Below are 24,667 nucleotides of genomic sequence, written 5' to 3' on the forward strand. Positions count from 1 at the left end.
CAAAAGCGCAAACAAATTTGCTTTGTAGCCTTCCGGCAACAAAAAACAACGGCAGCGCTGAAGGGATGACGAGTTGAACGTTTTAGCGTTTTAAACGATCAATGTATAGCAGATTATAGATTATCTGGCAGCTTCGAGGGGAAGGGGGCGCTGGATTTTCAAAAACACAACATTATTTAAAATAGCTTTTTTTGCACATTCTTGTATACCATTATGTTTTGAGGCATTGTGTATACGTTTTTTAAATGTTTTAAATGTGTTAACTATGTGAAATTATCACGAATAAACATACAAATAGACAAAAATAAATACCCTATTGGAAAAAGTTACCATATTCAATGTACCATACTTACCACTCCAATCTCGAAGACTCTGCATGGGGCGATGATAGGGGTTGCGTAGAATTTGACACTGAAATCAAGCATAGCTACTTTTTTTTGTCATGCACACCTGTGCCGATTGCTACTGACTTTGCCGGTTTCACCCGATTGGATTGGGACCGCCGGATAATGTTGGAAGCCGGATAATCGTGAGTTGGATAATTAATCGATGGCCGACTGTAATCCATTATTCTCATGGCTTGCGTTCTCGTAAGAGCGGCTGCAATGGCGGTCACGGCGATAATCAAATAAGCATTCTAACCTTTTCACGGCAGAACTTCGGGTCACTCTATGGAAAGGTGCGTCGCTGAAGTGGGTTGTGCAACAAGTTTTGGTGCTTGAAGATTTGAAAAAAAAATAAGAGTGAGAGAGATTAGTTCCAGAGAAATAAATAGATCGCTGCTTTCCTCCATATAAATACATCACGTGCTTCTCAAGGCGGCCATTTTAAGTGGCGCAGGCATCACGGTGGACGCCTAAACAGTGGCCATCTTGTGGCAAAGGGCAGACGTGGGGGGGGACCATGAGGGTCACGACCCCGGGGTCACAGCCCTGGGGTCACGGCCTCCAGGGTCACAGCCCCGTGATAAGCTTTCCCTATCCAGTTGGCCTCGCTCACCTCACCAATGAAAAAGGTTATCAACTTTTCCACTGGACATCAAACCCAGACAATATATATATTTTTCTAAGTCAGCACTACACCCTGAACGTGCAAACGGATGACGCCGATTCCTAGGAACGTTCGGGTCAAATCGGGACAAGGTGGCAACCCTACCACAATCCCGGCACCCACTCCTCACCCTCACCAGCCCTCAAACCCTCACCATTCACTTTGCGGTGAACTCACATGGACCTGATATGCATTGCGCCCCAATGTCCCGCGACGACTTCATTGCCACAAATCGCCGGAGGAAATGAAAACACGACAAACACCCGACGAGAGTTGACGCGAGCCCCATTTTAGACCCGGTCCTCGGGGCGACGACGGCCACCGCACAACAAAAGAGAGGGAGAGAGGAATGATTTCTGGACTGAGAGAGAGAGGGGGGGGGGGGCAGGGGTAGGTGAGCGAGCCGTTTGCCTGCAGAAACTGCGGCTGTACCCGCTGACGACGAAGGGGTCGCCCGTTGCCCCGCCGCCACTCGCCGGTGCGAGCAACCTTTTAGAAAACATCGGTGGGAAGCACTGATAGGCACATGGCAGGACGGTGCCCGTGGGTGGCTGGACACCCCCCCCCCTCCCTGGTGCGCTCACTGTGTCATGTTTCAGCGGGAAACCCCCTCGAAACAGCCTCGTGACCCCCTCGAGACTTGGCCCAAGGTCTCGCTGCGGCGGCCTCTTTACTCACCGGGTTCGCCACCTTTCATCACAACGACAAGGTTTTTGCTACGAGAGCAGTGCAGATTACTGCCAATGGTCATCCTCGCAGCAGCAGCAGTGGCTATTGGCTAGCCATTGAAAACAAAGACAGTAACCGCAACACGTGCTTCTTACAGATGCGCTTCTGTGGCCATCTGGAACGCTCTTCCCTTCCAATATTCGAAAGCCACCGGAGCTATGGATTTTAAATAATCTAGAATAAAACGTATTTCTTTACAAATGCTTTTTGTGTTTAGTTTGTTGTCCTCTCTCCCGCACCTCCAATTAGCACGGTTGGCTACGTATGGTGCAAAAGAAGAAGTTCAAAATACATACATACAGATGGTGCAAATCCCAAGATTGTCCAGGTCAACTCCGGACAAGGTGGCAACCCTAGTGGGTGGCTGGATGGGTGAGTGAGCGGGTCAGACGGTGGACGAGTGAGTGGGTGAGTGAGTATATGTGTGGGTAGGTGGGTGGGCGAGTCGATGGATGGGTGAGTGAGCTAGTGAGAGGATGGATGAGTATGTATATGGGTAGGAGAGCAGATGGGTGAGTGGGTAGGTGGGTTCGTGGGTGGGTAAACGGTTTAGCTAGTGGTAGGCTTGCCACCTTCTCCACAATACAATGCAGGTACCGGATCTCCGTTACAAATAATTTACTGCCAAACGAAGACAGGTGGCAAACCGTGCCTCTCCGAGAGGAGTGGCATGTGTCCCGTGGCTGCCCCACACGGCTGGTGGCGCCAAAATCCCCGCTGGCGGCCGTGGTCGCGAGTCTTTTCGTCACCCTTTAAAATCTCCGGCCATCGGCATCGTGCAATGCATGATACCAAGTGCCCTTTTTTTCGGAAAAAAAATGCCTCAGAGTGAGCGCTGCATCACCCCGTGCCGTAGTTAGATGTCACGCAAGTTCTCCAGGTCAGCCGGTCAGGCGATCTTTGTTTTATCCGCAGACGGGGAGGTGCTCGCCTTTGCACATTGCTTGGCAGTGAAGCCATTTCGCAAACTTCCCAGGCCTGAAATGTAGCCATATGAAGTGTGATTGGTTAAAAAAGAGAACTGCTGAACAGTCGTTGGTTACCGGGTTGAAGACCATCAACTCACGAAACCTGAGAACCCGTTTCATTCATGGGTGGCTCAATCCAGGATTGATTGGAATCCAGTGCCTCGGCGGCACTTGTCTGACCCCTGAGCCACGCAACCCTCCTCTCATCTCCTCCGACTTGTTTCCAGGGTCACGTGCCACAGCTCCCCATACATTGGCCTCCTCGCTGCTGTTACCACACTCGCCCAGAGGCCCTCCCTGCTCTCTTGGTGCCATTGCGTGAGGCCCCTTGGCACCTTCTCCTCCGGCTCAGCGACAACAATGACGGCGACGAGGTGGCGGCGGCGTCACAGCGACGAGGAGCTCTGCGTGTAGTCCTTGAGGAGGAGCGCGGCGTAGCTGGGTGGGGAGGCGAAGTAGGGGCCATGCTCCGAGAAGGGCGAGCCTGTGGGTGACTCGCTTGAGCACAGCGAGTCCTGGAACGGGGACGGCGGAGCGATCAGCGGTGGCTCGGGGTCAACGTTGGCCGTGTAGCTATCGCCGCTGCCCCCACTGCCATCGCCACCGCCGCCACCGCCGCCACCGCCGCCACCACCGCTGCCACTGCCACCACCACCGCCACCACCGCCGCCACCGCCGCCACCACCGCCGCTGAAAGACGACTTAGCGGCAGCAGCAGCAGCGGCCGCCCGCGCGCACTCGGGGCAATCTTCAAAGAGGTGGGAGGCACCGCCACCACCGCCACCACGCGTCGAGTAGTCTCCGGGTGCGGTGTAGGCCCGGCCGTAGAGCTGCGTGGGGTTCCTCCGTGCCGCTGGGCCCGCGCCCCGAGGGGGACACGGCGGCGTCGTCGGCCCCCTCGACGATGATGACGACGCGGCCATGGCGGGTGGGCCCCGCGCCACCAGCGACGGCCCCGGCCCGGGCACCGCCGCGGCCCGCCCGCCGCCCGGCGAGCTCTCGGCCGCCGCCGTGATGGATGCGAGCTGGCCGGGCCGCGGCAACCGGCTTCGGCACGCCGCGTAGTCTTCGGGCGGCGACGCCGCCGAAGGCCCCGGCCCGAGGTTCAGGTCGGGCAACGCCATCCGAGGCCTCCCCTTGAGAGGCCCCGTGGCGGCCGGGTCAGAGGTAGCAACGGACGGGCCCCGATCGCCCTTGCCGAGGGCCGGGTCACGCGGCTCCGTCCGCACCAGGCCCCGGCGCGCGAAGAACGACTCGTCGGGTGCCGGGAACGACAGCTCGGCGTAGGTGGTTGGCATCGTCGGCGTCGCGCCGGGGCCCGGCAACTCCGTCTCGGAGCAGTCTCGGCTGCTGCCGGCTGCCACCGCCGCATCGCCCTGGCAGCTGCCCTGATAGCTGCCCTGGTAGCTGCCCTGCCGGCGGACCACGATGCTGTCGTGGTGGCTGCCGAAACTGCGTCCGCACCGCGGGGTCCCCTCGGCGTCCACCTGCAAGGGGATCGCGCGGCAGAACGACGGACGGGACGTTTTGACTCTTTCTTAGTCTCTTTCTTTTCCCCCCCAAGACAACTGCGTTTTCAGCAGTTTGCCGTCGCGTTGTTATGAGATGCAGAATAATCTGTAACAAGCGTTAGAGTGATGATAATAATACATGATTTGGTGGTGGTGGTGGTGGTGGTGACGCTGCTGCTGCGTTGGCAGTGGTGCACAAGCACGCACAAAAACAACAACAAATTCACATTCAATCACCGTGTGTTTGGGTGTTTGGCCTTAAATGATGAAAAATATATTATAGGCGACGTTTGGGGCGATGGCCCTAATAATGATGATAATATTTGTGTTGCTGCTGCTGTAGGTGGTGCTGCTGTTGGTGGTGCTACTGCTGGTGATGCTACTGCTGGTGGTGCTACTGCTGGTGGTGCTACTGTTGGTGGTGCTACTGCTGGTGATGCTACTGTTGGTGGTGCTACTGCTGGTGATGCTACTGCTGGTGGTGCTACTGCTGGTGGTGCTACTGTTGGTGGTGCTACTGTTGGTGGTGCTACTGCTGGTGATGCTACTGCTGGTGGTGCTACTGCTGGTGGTGCTACTGTTGGTGGTGCTACTGCTGGTGGTGCTACTGCTGGTGGTGCTACTGTTGGTGGTGCTACTGCTGGTGGTGCTACTGTTGGTGGTGCTACTGCTGGTGGTGCTACTGCTGGTGGTGCTACTGTTGGTGGTGCTACTGCTGGTGGTGCTACTGCTGGTGGTGCTACTGTTGGTGGTGCTACTGCTGGTGGTGCTACTGCTGGTGGTGCTACTGCTGGTGGTGCTACTGTTGGTGGTGCTACTGTTGGTGGTGCTACTGCTGGTGATGCTACTGCTGGTGGTGCTACTGCTGGTGGTGCTACTGTTGGTGGTGCTACTGCTGGTGGTGCTACTGCTGGTGATGCTACTGCTGGTGGTGCTACTGCTGGTGGTGCTACTGCTGGTGGTGCTACTGCTGGTGGTGCTACTGCTGGTGGTGCTACTGCTGGTGGTGCTACTGCTGGTGGTGCTACTGCTGGTGGTGCTACTGCTGGTGGTGCTACTGCTGGTGGTGCTACTGCTGGTGGTGCTACTGTTGGTGATGCTACTGCTGGTGGTGCTACTGCTGGTGATGCTACTGTTGGTGATGCTACTGTTGGTGGTGCTACTGTTGGTGGTGCTACTGCTGGTGATGCTACTGTTGGTGATGCTACTGTTGGTGGTGCTACTGTTGGTGGTGCTACTGCTGGTGATGCTACTGTTGGTGATGCTACTGTTGGTGATGCTACTGCTGGTGATGATACTGTTGGTGGTGCTACTGTTGGTGGTGCTACTGTTGGTGATGCTACTGTTGGTGGTGCTACTGCTGGTGGTGCTACTGCTGGTGATGCTACTGTTGGTGATGCTACTGTTGGTGATGCTACTGTTGGTGATGCTACTGTTGGTGGTGCTACTGTTGGTGGTGCTACTGTTGGTGATGCTACTGTTGGTGGTGCTACTGCTGGTGATGCTACTGTTGGTGATGCTACTGTTGGTGGTGCTACTGTTGGTGGTGCTACTGTTGGTGATGCTACTGTTGGTGGTGCTACTGTTGGTGATGCTACTGTTGGTGATGCTACTGTTGGTGATGCTACTGTTGGTGGTGCTACTGTTGGTGGTGCTACTGTTGGTGATGCTACTGTTGGTGATGCTACTGTTGGTGGTGCTACTGTTGGTGGTGCTACTGCTGGTGGTGCTACTGCTGGTGGTGCTACTGCTGGTGGTGCTACTGTTGGTGGTGCTACTGCTGGTGGTGCTACTGCTGGTGGTGCTACTGCTGGTGGTGCTACTGCTGGTGGTGCTACTGTTGGTGATGCTACTGCTGGTGGTGCTACTGCTGGTGGTGCTACTGCTGGTGATGCTACTGTTGGTGGTGCTACTGTTGGTGGTGCTACTGCTGGTGATGCTACTGTTGGTGATGCTACTGCTGGTGGTGCTACTGCTGGTGGTGCTACTGTTGGTGATGCTACTGTTGGTGGTGCTACTGTTGGTGGTGCTACTGCTGGTGGTGCTACTGCTGGTGGTGCTACTGTTGGTGATGCTACTGCTGGTGGTGCTACTGCTGGTGGTGCTACTGCTGGTGATGCTACTGTTGGTGGTGCTACTGTTGGTGGTGCTACTGCTGGTGATGCTACTGTTGGTGATGCTACTGCTGGTGGTGCTACTGCTGGTGGTGCTACTGTTGGTGATGCTACTGTTGGTGGTGCTACTGTTGGTGGTGCTACTGCTGGTGGTGCTACTGCTGGTGATGCTACTGTTGGTGGTGCTACTGTTGGTGGTGCTACTGCTGGTGGTGCTACTGCTGGTGGTGCTACTGTTGGTGGTGCTACTGCTGGTGGTGCTACTGCTGGTGGTGCTACTGCTGGTGGTGCTACTGCTGGTGGTGCTACTGTTGGTGATGCTACTGCTGGTGGTGCTACTGTTGGTGGTGCTACTGTTGGTGGTGCTACTGTTGGTGGTGCTACTGTTGGTGGTGCTACTGCTGGTGATGCTACTGCTGGTGGTGCTACTGCTGGTGGTGCTACTGCTGGTGGTGCTACTGTTGGTGATGCTACTGCTGGTGGTGCTACTGCTGGTGATGCTACTGCTGGTGGTGCTACTGCTGGTGATGCTACTGTTGGTGATGCTACTGCTGGTGGTGCTACTGCTGGTGATGCTACTGCTGGTGGTGCTACTGCTGGTGATGCTACTGTTGGTGGTGCTACTGTTGGTGGTGCTACTGCTGGTGATGCTACTGCTGGTGGTGCTACTGCTGGTGGTGCTACTGCTGGTGGTGCTACTGTTGGTGATGCTACTGCTGGTGGTGCTACTGCTGGTGGTGCTACTGCTGGTGATGCTACTGTTGGTGGTGCTACTGCTGGTGATGCTACTGTTGGTGGTGCTACTGCTGGTGGTGCTACTGCTGGTGATGCTACTGTTGGTGATGCTACTGCTGGTGGTGCTACTGCTGGTGGTGCTACTGCTGGTGGTGCTACTGTTGGTGATGCTACTGCTGGTGATGCTACTGTTGGTGGTGCTACTGTTGGTGGTGCTACTGTTGGTGGTGCTACTGTTGGTGATGCTACTGCTGGTGGTGCTACTGCTGGTGGTGCTACTGTTGGTGATGCTACTGCTGGTGGTGCTACTGTTGGTGATGCTACTGCTGGTGGTGCTACTGCTGGTGGTGCTACTGTTGGTGATGCTACTGCTGGTGATGCTACTGCTGGTGATGCTACTGCTGGTGATGCTACTGCTGGTGATGCTACTGCTGGTGGTGCTACTGTTGGTGATGCTACTGCTGGTGGTGCTACTGCTGGTGGTGCTACTGTTGGTGATGCTACTGCTGGTGGTGCTACTGCTGGTGGTGCTACTGTTGGTGATGCTACTGTTGGTGGTGCTACTGTTGGTGGTGCTACTGCTGGTGGTGCTACTGCTGGTGATGCTACTGCTGGTGGTGCTACTGTTGGTGGTGCTACTGTTGGTGGTGCTACTGTTGGTGATGCTACTGCTGGTGGTGCTACTGTTGGTGGTGCTACTGTTGGTGATGCTACTGCTGGTGATGCTACTGTTGGTGGTGCTACTGCTGGTGGTGCTACTGCTGGTGGTGCTACTGTTGGTGGTGCTACTGTTGGTGATGCTACTGTTGGTGATGCTACTGCTGGTGATGCTACTGTTGGTGGTGCTACTGCTGGTGGTGCTACTGCTGGTGGTGCTACTGTTGGTGGTGCTACTGCTGGTGATGCTACTGTTGGTGGTGCTACTGCTGGTGATGCTACTGCTGGTGGTGCTACTGTTGGTGGTGCTACTGTTGGTGATGCTACTGCTGGTGATGCTACTGTTGGTGGTGCTACTGCTGGTGATGCTACTGCTGGTGGTGCTACTGTTGGTGGTGCTACTGTTGGTGATGCTACTGCTGGTGATGCTACTGTTGGTGGTGCTACTGCTGGTGGTGCTACTGCTGGTGGTGCTACTGTTGGTGGTGCTACTGCTGGTGGTGCTACTGCTGGTGATGCTACTGTTGGTGGTGCTACTGCTGGTGGTGCTACTGTTGGTGGTGCTACTGTTGGTGATGCTACTGCTGGTGATGCTACTGTTGGTGGTGCTACTGCTGGTGGTGCTACTGCTGGTGATGCTACTGTTGGTGGTGCTACTGTTGGTGATGCTACTGTTGGTGGTGCTACTGCTGGTGGTGCTACTGCTGGTGATGCTACTGTTGGTGATGCTACTGTTGGTGATGCTACTGTTGGTGATGCTACTGTTGGTGGTGCTACTGCTGGTGGTGCTACTGCTGGTGATGCTACTGTTGGTGATGCTACTGTTGGTGGTGCTACTGTTGGTGATGCTACTGTTGGTGGTGCTACTGCTGGTGGTGCTACTGCTGGTGATGCTACTGTTGGTGATGCTACTGTTGGTGATGCTACTGTTGGTGATGCTACTGTTGGTGGTGCTACTGTTGGTGGTGCTACTGTTGGTGATGCTACTGTTGGTGGTGCTACTGTTGGTGATGCTACTGCTGGTGATGCTACTGTTGGTGATGCTACTGTTGGTGGTGCTACTGTTGGTGGTGCTACTGCTGGTGGTGCTACTGCTGGTGGTGCTACTGTTGGTGGTGCTACTGTTGGTGATGCTACTGCTGGTGATGCTACTGCTGGTGATGCTACTGTTGGTGGTGCTACTGTTGGTGATGCTACTGTTGGTGATGCTACTGTTGGTGATGCTACTGTTGGTGGTGCTACTGTTGGTGGTGCTACTGTTGGTGGTGCTACTGTTGGTGATGCTACTGCTGGTGATGCTACTGCTGGTGATGCTACTGTTGGTGATGCTACTGTTGGTGATGCTACTGTTGGTGGTGCTACTGTTGGTGGTGCTACTGTTGGTGGTGCTACTGTTGGTGATGCTACTGCTGGTGATGCTACTGTTGGTGATGCTACTGTTGGTGATGCTACTGTTGGTGATGCTACTGTTGGTGATGCTACTGTTGGTGGTGCTACTGTTGGTGGTGCTACTGTTGGTGATGCTACTGTTGGTGATGCTACTGTTGGTGGTGCTACTGTTGGTGATGCTACTGCTGGTGATGCTACTGCTGGTGATGCTACTGCTGGTGGTGCTACTGTTGGTGGTGCTACTGTTGGTGATGCTACTGTTGGTGATGCTACTGTTGGTGATGCTACTGTTGGTGATGCTACTGCTGGTGATGCTACTGTTGGTGGTGCTACTGTTGGTGATGCTACTGTTGGTGATGCTACTGTTGGTGATGCTACTGCTGGTGATGCTACTGCTGGTGGTGCTACTGTTGGTGGTGCTACTGTTGGTGATGCTACTGTTGGTGATGCTACTGCTGGTGGTGCTACTGTTGGTGGTGCTACTGCTGGTGATGCTACTGTTGGTGATGCTACTGTTGGTGATGCTACTGTTGGTGGTGCTACTGCTGGTGGTGCTACTGTTGGTGGTGCTACTGTTGGTGATGCTACTGTTGGTGATGCTACTGCTGGTGGTGCTACTGTTGGTGGTGCTACTGTTGGTGATGCTACTGTTGGTGATGCTACTGCTGGTGGTGCTACTGTTGGTGATGCTACTGCTGGTGGTGCTACTGTTGGTGGTGCTACTGCTGGTGATGCTACTGTTGGTGATGCTACTGTTGGTGATGCTACTGTTGGTGATGCTACTGCTGGTGGTGCTACTGTTGGTGGTGCTACTGTTGGTGATGCTACTGTTGGTGATGCTACTGCTGGTGGTGCTACTGCTGGTGGTGCTACTGCTGGTGATGCTACTGCTGGTGGTGCTACTGCTGGTGATGCTACTGTTGGTGGTGCTACTGCTGGTGATGCTACTGCTGGTGGTGCTACTGCTGGTGATGCTACTGCTGGTGGTGCTACTGCTGGTGGTGCTACTGCTGGTGATGCTACTGTTGGTGGTGCTACTGCTGGTGATGCTACTGCTGGTGGTGCTACTGCTGGTGATGCTACTGCTGGTGGTGCTACTGCTGGTGATGCTACTGCTGGTGGTGCTACTGCTGGTGATGCTACTGCTGGTGGTGCTACTGCTGGTGGTGCTACTGTTGGTGGTGCTACTGCTGGTGATGCTACTGCTGGTGGTGCTACTGCTGGTGGTGCTACTGCTGGTGGTGCTACTGTTGGTGGTGCTACTGCTGGTGATGCTACTGCTGGTGATGCTACTGCTGGTGGTGCTACTGCTGGTGGTGCTACTGCTGGTGATGCTACTGCTGGTGGTGCTACTGCTGGTGATGCTACTGCTGGTGGTGCTACTGCTGGTGATGCTACTGCTGGTGGTGCTACTGCTGGTGGTGCTACTGTTGGTGGTGCTACTGCTGGTGATGCTACTGCTGGTGGTGCTACTGCTGGTGATGCTACTGCTTGCGCCGGCAGTGGTGACGGTGACAATGAGTGGCCCTGCCCCCCCCCCGACACCCCCCCCCCCCCCCGCCGGCCGGGCACCTCGCTCAGGTTGTACAGCCCCTTGCTGCTGATCTCGGCGAAGCGCAGGCTGCCGCGCAGCTCCAGCGCTGCGGGCTTGGCGAACGGCTTGATCACGGCTGTCTGGTTCTTGGAGGCGCCTGCGCCGCTGCCGCCACCGTCACGTGTCCGCACGCGCGCCGAGATGCGCCGGAGGACTCCGACGGTGCGCGAGTGTCCCTCGCTGGGCACCCACGAGCTCGACTTGCCGCTGGAGCTTGACGGAGGGAGCGCCGGGGGGGTGGGTGGGGGTGGCGGGGGGTGGGGGGAGAGAGGGGTGGGGGGGAGGGGGGTGGGGGCAACGGGGGGGTTGAGGTGGGGGTGGCGGGGGGTGGGTGGGACGGGAGGGTGGGATAGGGGAGACAGGGGGGGTGGTGGGGTGGGGGGTGGCAGGGGGTGGGGGGAGAGGGGGTTGTGGTGGGTTTGGGAGGGGGGTGGGGTGGAGGGTGGCGGGGGGTGGGGAGGAGGGGGGTGGGGGGCAGGGGGGGTGGGGCGACGGGGGGGGTGGGGAGGACGGGGGGGGGGAAACAAGGAAGAAAGACGACGGACACGCGATGATCGAACGACGCTGGGCTGTGCGAGATCGGAGCCGAAGGCTCGAGTCCGAGGCGGGGGGCGGGGGGGTGGGGGGGGGTTCGGCAACCTTGGGACTCCAGTGACTGCTCAGTGACGTTTTTGATGAGGGACCGCCATCTCGTCTTCACCAATTGCATCGCGGCTCTTGAATATTGCTTTTTCTTTCCGAATTCGGAAAGAAATGGCTCTTCTTGTTAGTTTGGCTGGCCGCCCCCCCCCTCTCCTGATCTATCTCTTTTTCTCTCTTCCCATCTCTGACTCTCTGTCTCTGCTGCCGGACGCAAGAGCAGAATGGAATTCCCTGTCACTGTGACAGGTGAGAAAAGAGACGGCGAACTGGAGACGAACTCCAGCGGTGTTTGTCGTCAGCTCCCTTCCCCAGGTCCCTGCCCCAGCTCCCTCTGTCCCCAAGCTCTCTTCCTCACCTTCCTTCTCCAGCTACCTTCACCAATTTCCTTCCTTTCCCAGCTCTCTTTCCCCCAGCTCCCTTTCTTCCCCAGCTCCCCATGGTGCAGTTGAGCAGCAGCAGCAGCAGTCTCCACAACCAGCGGCGTAGCTAACGAGAGTGCAGGCAATGCGGTTGCACACTCGGCCAGAGATCGCAACCGGGTACCCGATACCCGTACCCTACCCGATACCCGGCTACCCGTACCCGGCCGGGTACGGGTACCCGTTTGCGACCCTGGCGCGGCCGGGTACGGGTACGGGTAAGGAATCAAAACCCGTTTGCGACCTCTGCACTCGGCCCAAGGGCAGGAGGGTGCCGAGGCGCCGGATGACACAAGGCGGCAGGGGGCAAGGATGGCACGGGGGCACGAGACAAAGGGGTGACCCCATTTCAAAATCTCAGAATCATTATTTAGAATTAGAAAATAATCCGATGAGCTATGAAGCTTCGTTTTTTTTTTTGCACCAGGGCCCATGGCAACCGTGCCACGCCACTGTCTCATGTAAATATTCGTGTTAATTTATAAATGCATTATCAACGGACACTTCCGTTTTTCCGTTCATTTCCCGTTGATGTTAGGGAGTGGTGGCACGCACGGAAGTTAGTCTACGGTGCTAAGAACCCAGAGCAGCTTGAGATTCGATTCCCATCCACGGTTGACCTCGACGGCATCCGTAACCGATCCCCTGCAGGAGGATCATTAACCAGCAAAAAAAACACCCACCAGCCTCTTGTGTTTCCCGAACCAGCCGGCGTTAATGGTGAACCTGGTGAATTTTGCGTCAACCTCTCCGCTGCCTCCCCCCCGCCGTCCCTCTGAAGCGAGGCCACCGCCGAGAATATCCGTCTCGTTATAAATTTATACATCTCTCTGTCACGGTAGTGGATGAGTGGGTGAGTGGGTGGATGGGTTGGTGAGTGGATGGGTGAGTGGGTGAGTGTGTGGGTGAGTGGGTAAGCGGGGTGAGCGGGTAAGTGGGTGGGTGAGTGAGTGGGTGAGTGGGTGAGTGGGTGAGTGAGTGTGTGAGTGGGTGAGTGGGTGAGTGGGTGGGGAGGCGATGGGTGAGTAGGTGAGTGGGTGAGTGGGTGGGGAGGCGATGGGTGAGTGGGTGAGTGAGTGGGTGGGTGGGAAGGCGACGGGTCTGCCGTCCCCTGCCACCCGCGCAGGCCTGACCACCGGTCGCAACGCCGCCCGCACTCTAAACTACAAAACAATATAAAAAATTGTCCAATTTTTATTTTAACCAGGTAAGTGCCCGCTGAGCCTCCACAGCTCTTTTTGTCAGACGCGACCCGCCCGCCCGCCCGCCCACCTTTCCGCCGTGGTGGTGGCGGCGCTGCCGGCTTTGGGGGGCTCCTCGGAGGGCGTCGCCCTGCGCCGGGGGCAGAAGAGGCCGAGCAGGCTGGAGGAGCGGCTCGTCACTTTGGCGTCACGCACGTGCATGCGCACAACGCTCGACGTGGTGAAGGCGCTGCGCACGTTACGCTCGGGCTTGGCCAGGATGATGTAGACCTTGGGCAGGAACATGCAGCCCAGCACCACGGTGGAGCTGAGGCTCACGCAGAGGCACGTGGTCACGATCTTGTACTTGCTGCCGAAGTAGATGGGCACGAAGGCCAGCCAGATGATGCACGTGGTGTACATGGTGAAGGCGATGTACTTGGCTTCGTTGAAGTTCTCCGGGACGTTCCGCGTCTGAGCGGGGAGGGGGAGAGGGAGGTGGGCAGTGCAGGGGGGGGGGGGGCGGACGAGCAAAACGACACGAACTCTCTCTGTCTCTCTCTCTCTCCCCGCCTGAAGGCCCTCTCGTCGTGGCTACCAGGAGGCACCTCGATTTCGGTGGCATTTAGCTCCTGGACGTATTGCTATCATACGCGAGAAGATGACTCAGATGCATAGAGACGCATAGAGAAACACAGCGATGCACAGGGAGGCACGGATAAGCATGAGAGATGCATGATAGACAAGGCAACAGTTTGTGGCCATGCAATCCGAGCTATGGACCACCGAGTAAACCCACTGTGGCCTGCGCTCACTTTCAATCGAGGAGGAGGAACAGCAAAACGACGCGAGCTTACTGTCTCTGCTGAAGCCCTCTCGCCGCGGCTGACATTTAGCTCGGGAACACATTGCCGCTGCAGTCGCGCGCCAGAACGGAATGACATTTCCCAAAGAGCAATCACCAACGACAGCGCGTCGAACAACTTGGCAGGGACTTTTACTCGCCGGGAGTTAAACAAGAAAAAAACAACCCCCACCCCCCCCCCCCCCCCAGCGTCATCATCGTCATCAGCATCAAGAGGCGATCTCAGGAGCGCGGTGAACACCATAGAGGAGTGGACACCACCGCAGGAGGTCCAGTTTGCCGTGTCGTGTGGAGGAGGGCCGCACGACACACACACACACACGAAACTGCCGGTTGATTCGCCGGCCGCTCGGTGGAAACGACAGCGGATGTGGCAACCCCCCCCCCCTCATGTCCCACCCTCCCCACCCCGCACGTGCCCTACACCGTGGCCCGCGCACCTTGAAGGCGTAGTAGGTGCAGCTCATGATGAGGAGGCCGTTGAAGCCGAGAGGGGCTACCATGGCCAGGTTGGAGGTGTTGCAGATGAGGTTTACCTCGCGCACGCTCGGGTAGTCGAACACCACCTGGGGGGGAGGGGGATGCAGGGAGGGAGAGAGGAGGGAGAGTGAGAGTTGGAGGGAGAGAGGGAGGGAGGAGGGATGGAGGGATGGAGGGAGGGTGGGAGAGTGAGAGGGAGAGTTGGAGGGAGAGAGGGCGGGAGGAGGGATGGAGGGATGGAGGGAGGGAGGGTGGGAGAGTGAGAGGGAGAGTTGGAGGGAGAGAGGGAGGGAGCAGTCATGGAGGGAGGGAGGGATGGAGGGTGGGAGAGTGAGAGGGAGAGTTGGAGGGAGAGAGGGAGGGAGGAGGGATGGAGGGAGGGAGGGAGGGAGGGTAAGAGTCACTCCCGATGTGAAACTCAAAACATTCGTCTATAACGCTGTGGTTTTAAAACGAAAAAAAAAACATGTAAGAGATGACGTGTCGGGCAATGGGACTCATGGAATATTATTTAAACATAAATCACAATATGTGTAGACATGGCTGAGAAACACCCACACGAACTACGGTCCCGAAATTATAACACTTTGCTTTTGCTGATCTTAGAGTAATAAACCCAAACAGACACATAATATTGCAGATACAGAGTCGCTCCTACATGGTTATGACCTCTCAGACTAAAATGTGCCTTCCAACATATTTAAATCTTCGAGTACTCGGAGCCCGAGTCCTCATATCCTGAGTTCCAGAGTCTCGGGACTCAGATACTCTGGGATTGGCGACCGGTGAGTCTTCGGGTCTTGAGTTCCAATATTCTAAGTTCCAGGATACGGAGACTCAGGGTGCAACGTCTCGGAGTCAATTTACACACGGATAATGATTTGTCCTCGGCTTTCATCAATTCGCGATCTGCTTATTTGCTTTTGAGTGGAAATCATTGGCTGTTTTTAAACACTGCATTTGTCTCATGAAATGTCCTAACGAAAGTGTAACGCTATTATAATCAGCACTCGTTCATACAAATGAACGAGATAGATCGTCTGCGTGTAACAAGAGAAACAAAACAAAGATGAGAAAATCAGACGAACACAGGCAAATCAATAAGACAATGAGATGAATAGAGTGAAGGAGGCTTGTGCGTCCGTGTGTGTGCGCGCGCGCACGTGTATGTGCGCGCGCGCACGTGTGCGTGTGTGCACACGTGCGTGTGTGTGTGACGCACGTGTGTGTGTGTGTGTGTGACGCACGGGGAGCGGTGGTGCAGTGTTTAGCGCGCTCCGCCTCGAACCCAGCGACCCGAGTTCGATTCCCGCTCATGGCCATCACCAGTGACGATTATCAGAACCGGTTCTGAGCCTCCCCTAGGTCGACTCAGCATCAAATGAGTGCCTGGCGCGCTGTGTAAAAATCGCCACTATATGGAAACAAAAGTGGCCGGGCGTGGTGCTGGCCACCCACCCCCTCGCTTTCATATGCGCTACGCGCCAACACCACTTGCCCCAACAGTTTGTCGAGGCTATACGGGGGGTCTTTGACTTTGTGCGTGCGTCTATTCACCTGCGGCGTCTCCACCACCACCAGCGCGATCAGGATGCCCAGCTCGACGCACACCAGCAGCGAGGCGATCACCATCTGCACACAAAGACAAAGATCCCCCGTATAGCCTCAGAACAGACTCTTGGGGGCAAGTGCTTATTAGCGAATTGCCCCTGTGAAGGCGGGCACGAGGGGGTGGCCAGCCAACACGCGCAGCCGCCTTTGTCTCCATAGCGGCAACACGAACGTACACCCATGCACCTACGTACACACACGCACCTACGTACACACACGCACCTACGTACATACACGCACCGACGTACACGCACGCCCCAACGTACACACACGCACCTACGTACACACACGCACCGACGTACACACACGCACCTACGTACACACACGCACCTATGTACACACACGCTCCTACGTACACACACGCTCCTACGTACACACACGCACCTACGTACACACACGCACCGACGTGCACCTACGTACACACACGCTCCTACGTACACACACGCTCCTACGTACACACACGCTCCTACGTACACACACGCACCGACGTGATGATGATGGTTGCGTGTGTTGCGATCGAAACGTCGTGATCTATTAATTTTCTATCTACGTTCAAGTTCAAGTTCATTTATTAGGTATAGCCCTGTGAGCCATTCGGCTCTTGAATCGGGTGCAACCGCAACAAACAGAAAACAAAAACATGAACAAGAAAACATCTTGTTGGACTTATGTGCCCGTGCTGAATGTGTCTTTTCGATGATTTACCATCTTAAAACAAAACCTGGTCATGTCTTACAACCCCCCCCTCCCCCCAGAAAGGGCATCTCGCACCCCCAGGGGATGTGTGCACCCCAAAGTTACGAACCACTGAGATGTTGGCAATAGCAACACTGCAGTGTTCACGTTTCGCAACTAAGGGAGGCTGCCAACAGCGGCGTCAAATTTCAGCCACAATGGATTTACATCCCCGAGGTCGCTAGTTCGATTCGATCTCCAGGCGCGGCAGGCAAAACAATTGGGGTATAGGGGGGAGAGGTGGCTGGACCTCGTGCATCACCTTCGACCCGCCTCTGTCCAGCCAGCGGTCAGCCTACGATCGGTAGGTCACGCGTGGCTGGGGTAAAGTGCGGGCACTCCCACCTCTTCCACGACGTCTCGCCGGCGTGGAAGAGTAGGCCAATTACACACTCGAGAGAGGAGGACCTATACTTGTCAGCAGTGGCGTGGGCAAGTAATTGCAGGGGCTGCGCTTTCACCTCTGCACTCATTAAGGAGAGGACGGCAATCGCGAATTCTACTCAGCCGGTCATCATCGGCACTGTCACACGGCATGGGACGCAAATGACTCGGTTCACTGACGGCGAGGATTGCGTATGGTGATCGCAGGGTTGCGCTTTTAGAGTCCCAGCGAAGCCGATGGAGGTGTGGCAGATGACTCTGCGAATTATATAACAAAAAATTGAACTAAGGACGCAATTAATTCTAGATTTGAAGTCTTCGTGACTCTTTGTTTTTTTCGGTAAAGTCACGTAGGTAAAAAAAAAAGTGAAAACAACTAAATTAAATCACAAAAATAAAATTTTATAAAAATGAAAAGAACTAAATTAAATTTAGTCGTCAAAAAAAAAAGTGAAACAACTAAATTAAATCACAAAAATAAAATTCAATAAAAATGAAAACAACTAAATTAAATTTAGTTGTAAAAAAAATAAAAAAGTGAAAACTAAATTAAATCACAAAAATAAAATAAAATGAAAATGAAAACAACTACATTAAATTAAATGTAGTCGTTTTCATTTTTATTATATTTTTGTGATTTAATTTAGTTTTCACTTTTTCATTTTTTTACCTACGTGACTTTACCGAAAAAACCAAAGAGTATGGACGCAATTCATCTTTGCTATCAAATCAATTCAGCGAACCAACGTCGATGATGATGATGATCATTCAAAATACGAATTCATGCCGGAGGAATCCGATGAGCTATGAAGCTCTTTTTCACAGCTGCCCCCAGCAGGTTGTCTCTCCCCATCGCTCATCTCCGCCGCGGTCTCTCTTTTTTTTACGATCAGTGGAAACAAGAAGATGCTCGGTGTAGTCGGCACTTTGCTTCGTTCATCATTTCGTAATTTTTAAAATTTTTTTAAACTTTGCTTTATGTAAACCCCCACCTCTCGCTCACTCTCTCGCTCACTCTCTCGGTCACTCTCTCGCTCACTCTCTCGGTCACTCTCTCGCTCACTCTCTCGCTCACTGCTTTCCCTTCCTCCGCCCTCCTCTGACAAGACGCTCCTTGTGGTGCGCACAATTTGTAATTGCCATAATTTGGTGGGTGGGGTGGGAGATGATGGTGGGTGGGGGGTGAACATTTTCTCTAAATTTGGCGCAGTGACACCTGGCACACCACCGAGTGCCCTCCCCCCTCGCTCGCTCGGGAGAACAATGCCGTGGCATAGTTTCATAGTTTCACGTTGAGCGCCAATTATCGGGTGGTGGCACGCGGTCTTCGAACCGACAGTCAGTCGCTGGAAGCTTCTAATTACGAGAGAGAGAGGGAGGGGGAGAGGGGAATAGATAGAGAGGGAGAGAGAGAGGGGGAGGGAGACAGTGGGAGCATAGACATAGAGTCGGGAGAGAGGGGTAGAGAGAGAGGGGGGTAAAGAGAGTGGAAAGGGGTAAGAAGGAGGACAGCAGAGCGTAAAATCTTTCGTGAAATCTTTCATTTTAAAAAAGGGGGAGGGGGCACAAATCAAAGCATTGAAAAACAAACGAAATGATGAACGAAGCAAAGTGCCGACTACACCGAGCATCATCTTGTTTCCTCTGATCGTAAAAAAAAATAAAAAAGAGAGTGAGAGAGATAGAAAGGGGGAAAGTGGGAGAGGGGGGGATGGAGAGAGAGAGGACACACAGAGAGAGTGCATCGGTGCACGGGGGAGAGAGTTAAATTGCCCAGGCCCGAGAGGCCCAATCAAAGTGTGGCGGGGTGGGGGGGGGGGTTTCACGCAGAGCAAGGGCGCCACGGTGGCTAGGAGATGTTAACTAATTCGCCTGGTGTACAGGAGGTCGTGGAGTCGATCCAGACCCTGGCGCCTGCTGCTGTATATTTGTAGTTTGTGTGTCTCTCTCTCTCATCATCATTATCACGGTGGCTAGGAGATGTTAACTACCTCGCCTGGTGTACAGGAGGTCGTGGGGTCGGTCCCGACCCTGACGCCTGCTGCTGAATATTTGGAGTTTTGGTGTGTCTCTCCCGCCGGGTCCTCCGGTTTTTCTAACCTCCACATTAAGAATCAACGTGCGTTTAGAGTAATTGGCTGCAATACATTGCCACACGATGATAAGCTACTTCGTTGAGCTATCATTTTCGGTGGCCAGGTCGCTTCTGAAAATGAGATAGGTTGCTCAAGTGGGCCTTAACCTAGTAAAATAGAAAAGCACGAATCATCTAATAAAGCCTCGAAAATCTCAGCCAGATCCCGATAAACTCTGCAGTTCCTGCCCGTCCAGAGGAGAACAACGCAGACGTCTGGAACATATCAGAATCAGGATATCTATTTATACTGGAGGAATCCGATGATCTACAAAACTTTTTTTCACGGATAAACACCACCTCGTTCGAAATACAAACACTTCCTAGCTTTGGTGTTACTCCTCGTGCTCCTCTTCATAGACACTGCCATACCCATCAACTCACTCATTCACCCACCCGCTCACTCACCCACTCACTCAACACTGGGGTAATCGTCAACACCCTCACTCATTCACCCGCCTACTCACTCACCCACCCGCTCACTCACCCACTCACTCAACACTGGGGTAATCGTCAACACCCTCACTCATTCACTCACCTACTCACTCACCCACCCGCTCACTCACCCACTCACTCAACACTGGGGTAATCGTCAACACCCTCACTCATTCACTCGCCTACTCACTCACCCACCCGCTCACTCACCCACTCACTCAACACTGGGGTAATCGTCAACACCCTCACTCATTCACTCGCCTACTCACTCACCCACCCGCTCACTCACCCACTCACTCAACACTGGGGTAATCGCCAACACCCTCACTCATTCACTCGCCTACTCACTCACCCACCCGCTCACTCACCCACTCACTCAACACTGGGGTAATCGTCAACACCCTCACTCATTCACTCGCCTACTCACTCACCCACCCGCTCACTCACCCACTCACTCAACACTGGCGGAATTGTCAACACACTCACCCATTCACACGCCTACTCACTCACCCACCCGCTCACTCAACACTGCCAGAATCGCCAATACACTCACCCATTCACTCACCTACTCACTCACTCACCCACCCGCTCACTCACCCACTCACTCACTCCTCTCTCTCTCACTCCCTACTCACTCACTCCTCTCTCATTCACTCCCACCTCTGCCCATCAAACAAAGATGATCACCGCATCGCGCGCTTTCAGATGCGTTGCTACGGCCGTCTGGAACGTTCTTCCTTTCCGATATTAGGAAGCCGCTGGAGCGATGCACTTTTAAAACTATATGGGAAACTCATTTCTTGAGAAATGCTTTTTATGGTTTAGTTTGCTGTCCTTCCCCCCGCACCTCCGATTAGCATGATTGCCTACGTAGGGTGCGAAAGAACCTCAACATACATACAACATACATACAGCATACATGCAACATATATACAGTCTCGAGACTTCTCATTTTTAATTTATGCTCACGAACCTCTTGAACGTCCTTTTCAAGTTCAACTTAGGCGCGTGGTATGACTTCGATAATTACGAGTTCAGAACCAAGGCCGGTTGGCGCTCTCTGACTCGCTCCTACAACCTGTTTGTTGCTGCTGCTGTTGTTGCTACTGCTGTTGTTGTTTTTGTTGCTGTTGTTGTTGCTAGTGTTGTTGTTGCTGTTGCTGCTGTTGTTGTTGTTGTTTTTGCTGTTGTTGTTGCTACTGCTGTTGTTGTTGCTGTTGTTGCTTCTGTTGTTGTTGCTGTTGTTGTTGTTGCTGCTGCTGCTGTTGTTACAACTCCTCGACGCCAACATGATATGAAACCGCAGTGCCTGCTGGGCCACCAGGACATGAAACCGCAGTGCCTGCTGGGTCGCTGGCCGAAACTTGCAGGCACTGGCTCCAAATTTTCTCGAGAGTGAATGATAAAAGCGGTGATGTTTGTGCGTAATATAAAAAAATATATTTTTTCGTAATATTCATAAAATGAAGATAACAATTAAATTGCCGAAATAAATTGATAAAATACGGTCTGCTTATATATGTATAAAAAAAACGTTATAAAAAACATCGAATGATTATAATTCAAGTGCCTCTTAGCGCAGGGTACGCCAAAGATGCGCGTTGATGTTTTAGTCCATTAAGCGACTAATTATCCAACCGGGAGTTCGGACTCGGCTGAGTTTGCCGCTCCGCACTTCGCTTTCCCGTTTTAATGGAAGGGCGTCCATGAATTCGAATTAATGGAACGGCGAAATGTTTTTCAAGAGAGGACGAAAAAAAATGCATAGATTCACAGAATCAAATGGAACTGTCACCGAAAAATGGTTCATTATCGCGCATTTGCTGACGGCAATTTATAGGGGCAGATACCCGCAGAAGAAAATGGAGAGATTATATACAGAATCTGTGCTTCCACTTAACAACGCAGTGGCCTCTCTCATTGAATGATGCAGCTGTGCGGGGCATAGTGTTGTCCGGGAGCACTGGCTGTGGGAAGCCGAGAGCTTTAACATCTGGTAGCTTACCAGAATTGGTGGTGAGATGTTAACTCCCTCGCCTGGTATGCAGGAGGTCGTGGCTTCGATCCCGACCCTGACGCCTGCCGTATATTTGGAGTTTACGTGTCTCTCTCTCTCTCTCCGTGGTCGCGTGGATGTTTCTGAGGATCCTCCAGTTTTCTCTCGCACGTTTAGAATGAACGTGCGTTTAGATGATTTGGCTGCTATGCATTTACATGTGATAAACCACTTCGTCGAGTTATCATTTGCGACCCGGTCGCTTCTGATTAAAAGAGCTACTGTATATAGCTCAGTGGGCCTTCTTTACCTGGTAAAATAAAAAATATATAATAGGGTTTTTCCCCTTTTTTCTGGCAACAAAACTGAAACCTTTTTACAAGGAATCATGTGTGGATTAACCACAATACTTGTGGTCAAAATTCAAACAAAAAACGCACTCTGATAATAGATGCATTGTCCTTGAAACTGATTGGTCCACACCAGAGACGGCTTTCTTTTCGTCTCGATTGGTGCTCGACCAGAGGACGCCAAAAGGCGTCCACAGCTCAAAGACAATGCACCATCAAAGTAATGAGGGCTCGGGGTAAGCATCTACATCATTAGACCTCCTTTGCCAGTACCAAAATATAATAATAGAGTTTTTTCCTCTTGAAGTAGTTTAGTTTTAAATTGGTTCGGGCGAGCCTGACTCTGCCGATGAGACATTGAATGTCGAAACCGGTACAGCCGTTGTGCTAAACCAATGCTGCTGATACGGTGCACTCCACGTGATCGTATGGGACGTGTAAAAAATAATAATTATTTTTTTGTTCTGTACGTCCAAGGACAGAGACGGGAAGCATTGTCTGATTGTCTCTTTTGTTTTGCAGTCGGCTCGGTGCGTCACCGGGCTCAGGGAATACAATAGCGAGTGATTGTCCCCTTATTTTACGAGTGGATGTTTGGGTGGATGGGTAGTTGGGCGGTCGAGTTGGTGGCTGGGCGGTTGGCCTGATGTCAGCGGCGAGCGATACCCGGACGCGCAACCACTGCTCCGAACGTGCGGCCACCTGAGTTCGATTCCCAGCCACGTCTAACGTCGGCTGGCGGGCGGGCGAGCGAGCGAGCGAGCAACATCCGGACGCACGCCACTGCGACCGTACTTACGACCTTGCGGTCACCCGAGTTCGAATCTCGAGCACGAACAACGACATCGGGCGAGCGAGCGAGCGGGCGGGCAGAGCGAGCCCCTCACCTGCGCGCAGGCGCTCATGAAGCGCGGCTTGCGCGTGCAAATCTTCTTCTTGCTGCCGGCGAGGATGCGCGCGATCCGGTTAGTCTTGGTGACGAGCGCCGAGTACATGGCCGAGGAGGCGAGTCCCACGGCGATACGCTGCACGTAGCAGCCGGCGCGCGTCGGGCGCGACACCAGCGCGAAGGTGCACGCGTAGCCGAGGCCTGCGCCCGCCAGCACCATGAGGCAGAGCTCGCGGCTCGACGACTTGACGACGGGGGTGTCGCGGAAGGCCACGAAGACGAGCGCCACGAAGGCCGTGGCGAGGAGGCCCGCGCACGAGAAAGCCACCGCCGCCAGAGCCTCCGCGTCGCCCCACTGCAGGTAGTACACCGGGATCTCCACGCAGCCTGCCGGGAAGCAGCGTGGGGGGGGGGGGCAACGCGGGTCCAGAGAGGGCGGGGGGAGGGGGTTGAGGGGCTCGGCGCGGTAGCAGCACCAGCAGCAGCATCATTATCATCATCAACAGTATCAGCAGCAGCATCATCATCATCATCAACAGTATCATCATCAGCTTCATCATCATCATCATCAACAGTATCATCATCAGCTTCATCATCATCAACAGCATCATCAGCAGCAGGATCGTCAGCAGCACCAGCAGCATGAGCAGCGTCATCATCGGCAGGGTCACGTGCAGCATCATCAACAGCATCAGCATCATCATCAGCAGCAGCATTATCATCATCAACAGCATCATCATCAGCAGGATCGTCAGCAGCACCAGCAGCATGAGCAGCGTCATCATCAGCAGGGTCACGTGCAGCATCATCATCAGCATCATTATCATCATCAACAGCATCATCATCGTCAGCATCATCGTCAGCATCATCAGCATCATCATCATCAGCAGCATCATCATCATCGTCAGCAGCAGCATCATCAGCAGCATCATCAGCATCATCATCAGCAGCACCACGTGATTGTGCAACCTTTGAGGTCGTGGTCCGGCCAGGAGCCCTGGCGGCACGCCAAGCAGGTGAAGTCGTCCTGCACGATCTCGTTGTCCTTACACGGCGTGCACACCCAGCAGCAGCTCAGCTCGCCCTTACGGATCACCTGGCGGTCGGAGTCGCCGACCCAAAAGCACACAAAGGCAAAGATACCCCGTTGAGCGTCAACAGAATGTTGGGGCAAGTGCTGCTAGCGAGCACCTACGAAGGCCGGCACTGCACACGAGGGGGTGGGTGGCCAACACCCTAATGGCGATGTTTTACACACCACACCAGGTACTCGTTTGAGGCGAAGAGAGGCCCAGGACCGGTTCAGATAATCGTCAGTGGTGAATCTATGGGGCAGTGTTTAGTCTATAGGCAGTGTTGAATCTATGATGCAGTGTTGAGTCTATAGATAAGTGTTGACTTTATGTGCAGTGTTGAGTCTATGTGCAGTGTTGAGTCTATGGGAAGTTTTGAGTCTATGGGCAGTGTTGAGTGTATGGGGCAGTGTTGAGTCTATGGGCGGTGTTGAGTCTATGGGCAGTGTTGAGTCTATGGGCAGTGTTAAGTCTATGGGCAGTGTTGAGTCTATGGGGCAGTGTTGAGTCTATGGGGAGTGTTGAGTCTACGGTGCTTACGTCATCATACGTAAGCACGTTTCATCCAACAATATAATTTGTCGCCACCTAGTGGAATCTTTAATAAAAGAAACTTGAGTGGATTGTATTAATAGTGAGTATAGAAACAAACAAGATGTATTGTAAGAGTCACTTTATTTTTCATTAATATTAAAGAAGTGAAGTTGCCTTTACATGCTTAAGCTG

The 24,667-nt window shown here is 53.8% G+C and overlaps 1 pseudogene across 1 annotated transcript in view; it reads right to left on the reverse strand.

Annotated features, from left to right (window-relative positions):
- Nucleotides 1–3,093: 3,093 nt before the first annotated feature.
- Nucleotides 3,094–24,667, reverse strand: part of LOC144950303 (metabotropic glutamate receptor 1-like) — a 119,917-nt pseudogene continuing 98,343 nt past the window's right edge. Inside the window, exons 6-12 of the transcript XR_013640368.1 lie at nucleotides 23,838–23,964; nucleotides 22,867–23,255; nucleotides 15,892–15,966; nucleotides 14,295–14,420; nucleotides 13,081–13,463; nucleotides 10,726–10,960; nucleotides 3,094–4,234 (exon numbers count right to left, since the gene is read on the reverse strand). The product of XR_013640368.1 is annotated as a metabotropic glutamate receptor 1-like (transcript). The remainder of the gene's footprint in view (nucleotides 4,235–10,725; nucleotides 10,961–13,080; nucleotides 13,464–14,294; nucleotides 14,421–15,891; nucleotides 15,967–22,866; nucleotides 23,256–23,837; nucleotides 23,965–24,667) is intronic.

The sequence above is a fragment of the Lampetra fluviatilis genome, chromosome 57 (assembly GCF_964198595.1).
Source record: "Lampetra fluviatilis chromosome 57, kcLamFluv1.1, whole genome shotgun sequence".
Classification (NCBI taxonomy): Eukaryota; Metazoa; Chordata; class Hyperoartia; order Petromyzontiformes; family Petromyzontidae; genus Lampetra; species Lampetra fluviatilis.